General features: G+C 37.2%; 1 long non-coding RNA gene across 2 annotated transcripts in view; it reads right to left on the minus strand.

The window, feature by feature from the left end:
- The window catches only part of LOC113472943, a 10,364-nt gene extending 7,265 nt beyond the window's left edge, over positions 1 to 3,099 (minus strand). For both annotated transcript variants that reach the window (XR_003395062.1, XR_003395061.1), the window contains exon 1: positions 2,886 to 3,099. This is a non-coding gene — a long non-coding RNA (uncharacterized LOC113472943). The remainder of the gene's footprint in view (positions 1 to 2,885) is intronic.
- Positions 3,100 to 4,861: the final 1,762 nt, after the last annotated feature.

Raw genomic sequence — 4,861 nt, forward strand, 5'->3', positions numbered from 1 at the left:
GATCCCAGATCCAATTTTGCCTATGTCCGACTTGTATACCAGTACATCTATAATGTGTATTTTATAACTGGGAGACACAGCAGAAATTTGTCTCTAAGTTGACACTACTATTCCTCCGGAACTTCTTCCGGGTAAGCAAGGCAAAGCACTCCCCCTTAACCGAAGAAAGTGTGTAGAGTATAACTAAGACATTTTTGACTCACTCAATACGTCTTACTTGATGAGAAAAGTCACTTATGGAGTTCAGCTAACTGCAGTCTAGGATTTTGTACATTGAGAGAGAAGTTGAGGTACACCCAATATCCCTCAGTCCTAGACATACGGTTACGTTCACAAGAGGGTTTACTACATATCGAGTGTGAAGTCGATCCTCTCTCAGGTCTAGGATTTTATACCCACATTGAGAGTTTAATAGTACATTGAGAGAAAGATATCCAACCGAAACTTACAAACTTAAACTAACTAAATAAACTTACCTCGTCAACGTTACCCATTTTTAATTAATTTATTTACTAGCTAAGGATACATTTTTCAACACTTTTTTACACACACCGGAAACATTTGTTGCGCAACAGTGTGAAACAATTCGAATGTTAAGCAACTTTTGAGATAAAACCTATTACACACTGGACAAAAATGTTTCAGAACTAAGTCTGGAGAGTAAAAAAGATGCTGGATTGTTGCAAAAACATTTCTGGATTGTTGTGAAACAAAATGCTTCTGATAAAAATGTTGCTGGTGTGTACTTGGTATAAGAGTCAGCGGAATTAGATTTTTCCACGTAGCAATACTTCAGGATAAGATCCTACATACATAATATGTACGTTCTAAATAGAGTGATAGAGTCCCTTCTATGTTCTAAATCTGTCTAAATACTCTAAATGCTAAAGAAAGTAGAGCTCTAGCCACTTAAGTAAATACTCATTCCATAATCCGTACGTTCAAATGACTAATTTATAAAATGTAAAAAAGATTTGCTTGAGACAAAAAATAAATAAGTAAATAAAATAAAATGGTACCTAGTAGAAAATTTCTTTACTCTGTGGTTTTCTGTGAGTACCGAAACCTACCTAAAAAAGTACATTACTTTCCTTCCTATAGGTATAGGATAAGGAAAGCAAAAACGAAGATTTCAACATTTTTAACCCATCTCTCTTTAGTTTATATCAAATAATTTCCTTTCCCAGCTCATTTTACACCACGCCAGACGTTGTTTAACTTCGGTGTTCCACTTACACCCTTGTTAATTTGTACCGTTCGTTCTTATTATTATTTGCATTTATTAAATTCAATTATTATTTTTACCAAACTACATATTTGACAAATGCAATATTTGATGGTTTGTTAGTTGAAGGGATTTGATTCAAGAGGGACCGAAGACGAAAATTGAGTTCTGAGTAAAACAGCTTTGAAAGATTTTGATTTCCATTTTCCAATGAAAAGTATTGGGAGGATTTGTCAGAAACTCGTGTAGGTATCTTGATGAATAATGAAGATATCAACATGATTCTTTTTAGAGCTGATTTTCAACAAATTCTGTGTTAGAAAAGCTGTTTTACTCAGAAGGGCCTAAACAGGATTAGGTCTTCTTGAATAAGAGCCCTTGTAAACTTAACTCTATATTCTTTTAATTATTTTACAATTTTAATTTTTTATATAGCTTCATTTAAAATGGTTTATTTTTATTTCACACGTTCTCGAGATATTCGTTTTTATGTTATCGTTTTTTTATTATTATTTTTCTCTCCAACACATACACATTACACAGATACTCAATCGTTCTTTACCTTTTTTATTTTGTGGGATTGGTAGAGTTTTTCTATTGTAGATTCACATCCAAATACTTTCCTTATTAGAGGATAAGGAAAGTAAAAACATTACGAAACTGAGTTTTGGTTTCTGCTCATGCGTAGAAAGTTATCTTTACACGTATCTATTCGGTGTATTTATTAACAAAATTGTCAATTGATCACAACTCACCAACTCATATGTTATTGTCCATACACATACTATGACCAACATATTAGAGAGTTTTGCAACTAAAATTAGTGTCCTGTTAGTTAAACTCTTGAACGTTGTTTGACGAAAACTCGTCTTTGCGTATGTGCAGAAACGCGTTTTGGTCAACTTACGTTTCAATTATCGTCACGTAACTTAGCGGTGCAAAAACTCTCTATTATATGAGTGTTGGGGACTCGGCTTTGTAAAAATAAATGATTTTAAGTGGAGAGGCTTCCATAATGTTGTGGGATGTAGAGCCTAGGGGCTCTTCCAGGAGTCGACTTTGCAATTTGCACTTTGCACATGATTTAATGTTGGACGTACGTAGATATTAAAAGTTTAATATTAAGAATAGGAAGAATTATTTATGATTTAGTACTTGACATGGTATCCCGCTTTCAAAGTTTAAAAAAAAATGTTTGATAGAGGGAACTGCATGTATGGAGGTCTTATCGTCCCGAAATTGAAGAGAAAAGGGAGACAGGATAGGCGAAAGTCAGCCGTTCCGAGAACGAACATTATCTGTGGAGGATAAAATCCGCTCCGGGCGGACATCAAACCCGCGACCTAGCGTTTACAAGGCAGAAGCGGTACCCTTACCCTCCAAGCTAACTGGGCTGAATCTCGTATATGCTTGATTGAGCTTTTGACAAATCGTGAGAACATGTGCAAAGCGCAACCTTTTGTAAAATGCAAAGCCGTTTCGTGGAATCAGCCCCCGGGGCTGTGTTATATTGGTTTTTATTCTATAATTTTATCTGTTGTGTAAATTGAACGCTTTTATATATACATTTGTTGCTTCTTTTAATATTAGGTAATAATTTCCCCCTCCTAAGGCCTAAAACAGAGTGGAGCGGAGAGCATAGACAGGGTTTATACGCGACCTGGAAAAACTGGAAAAGTCATGGAATCTGAAAATCGACCAAAAAGAGTCATGGAAAATCGTGAAAATTTAAAGAAAACCTGGAAAAGTCATGGAATTTGCCATCCGGTCAAAAATTAAAAATGTTCAAATTGATAAACATCCTTACGTCTCTGAAAAAGTCCAATTCAGAGAGTCTGACCTTAGACTCAGACCCGCACCTACAAGAAAACTCCATGTCCTGAGTGCGGCATTTGTGTGTTATTTCCAGTAAAATCTGGTTTCTGGAGAGAGTTATGTAACGTGCTGCTGTCCTAAAACCTAGAACCTAGACGGAGATTTTCCCCAATGGGTAGAAAATTAGAAATTATATATAATGTACGTCTATAATTTTTTTGTTCAAAAGAAAAAGTGAAAGTCCTTTTTAGTTTTATTTCGTCTACAAGATCATCACAGTTCGAGATGACATGAAATCTTGAAAAAGTTACTCATCCATTGCTGAAATGGTGATATTTCAGAGTTGAACACTCGAATCCGTGTAATGTAGGTTGTACGTACTCTTGGAGAGGACAGTAAAAATGGACTTAGCTCTATAACGGAAAAATAACGGCTTTTGACGTTCAAATCTCTCCATAACCGGCCTTGTCCGGCCAGGCTCCGGCATTGCGCGGCTCCGGTCCAAGATGGCGGCCCGACACGGGCGCGATCTGTTGAGCAAACGGGAGAAGCGCAACCGTGAGCGCAAAAACCTGAGCTTCATCATCGTCATCTTGTTCTTCGTTATATTCTGTGTGATCGTCCTGACGGAGATTCTAGTCATGGAGGATCGGAATAAGAAACCCCTGGCCTTCTTTACGTCACAACATAGGCGGTCGGTGCTGGATTATGACGAGAGACAGGTGGTTTATGAGGTAAGAGGGAGGTGGACACATTTGGGCCCGTGCCCTAACACTTTTTTTACTTTCTATTATTTTATAATAAATTACATAGGTATATAATAAATTACATAGGTAATTTATAATTTTGTAAAAATAAAATAACTCTCAACGTTGCTTCATTTTAAAGATAGGTACATCGTATCCGATTATGTAAATGGTTTTGTAGGTTAATACGGTTCCTCTTTAAATTTTGGTCCCTCCGGCCCAGAAGCCTTTTTCTGAGTACGCTCTACAGTTTTGGGCTTTTTTTCTGGATGGGTTCTACAGCTCTGGCCCTTCCTTCTGATTGGGTTTTTGGGTCTTCCTTCTGGATTACCTTGGCTTAAAGTGGGGAGAGTTTCCACATATCTACCTAATTATCTGCTCTGTTGTGTGCTCGCGTGGAAATGCGGGTTCGTGGTGTATTTGGAACTTTTAGAAAACCACCACCAGCAGAACAGACTATGTATATGCTCGTGCTATATCAGTTAGGGGTTGCTGTATCTAGGTACATGTGTAAATTACTTGGTCCAACAGGAGTTGATTACACCTCTACAGGTAATGTTGAGATACATATCTGCATAGTATGTAAAGTCTGCCGGGATTTTGACCCGGTCAAGCAAGTCCTACGCAATAGGCACGCACTGAATTTTGGTATCTGATCAAGTTGATCGGGCAATGATTGGTTTGTTTATCAGTTGTATATCTGCTAATGAATCCTACGTAAATCATTGGCTCCGTCAACTCCAAACACATAGTAACTCAAACTGCATTCAACCACAACTACCGTATTCCTTGCTGTTCTACTAAAGGAGAATAATGTGAAAGCTAAGCATGGAGTTTAATGAATAGGAGAAACGGAGGGAGAGAAAGATTCATAGCAGTAAATATATGAAATATGAATAATAGAGGGAAATAAGGAAAAATATTACCGTCATTATAATAGAAACATGGCGGCTCTGAATGTAGAAGTCGTGGGGGTTTTTCACTTTCTCTGAAATAAGAGTTATCGGCGGTTTGTCTTAAAGGTACATCTACTCTACAGTCAAGTCATTAACGAGAACCTCTTACCAGCAGGTAA

Source organism: Diaphorina citri, unplaced genomic scaffold, assembly GCF_000475195.1.
Source record: "Diaphorina citri unplaced genomic scaffold, Diaci psyllid genome assembly version 1.1 scaffold10815, whole genome shotgun sequence".
Lineage (NCBI taxonomy): Eukaryota > Metazoa > Arthropoda > Insecta > Hemiptera > Psyllidae > Diaphorina > Diaphorina citri.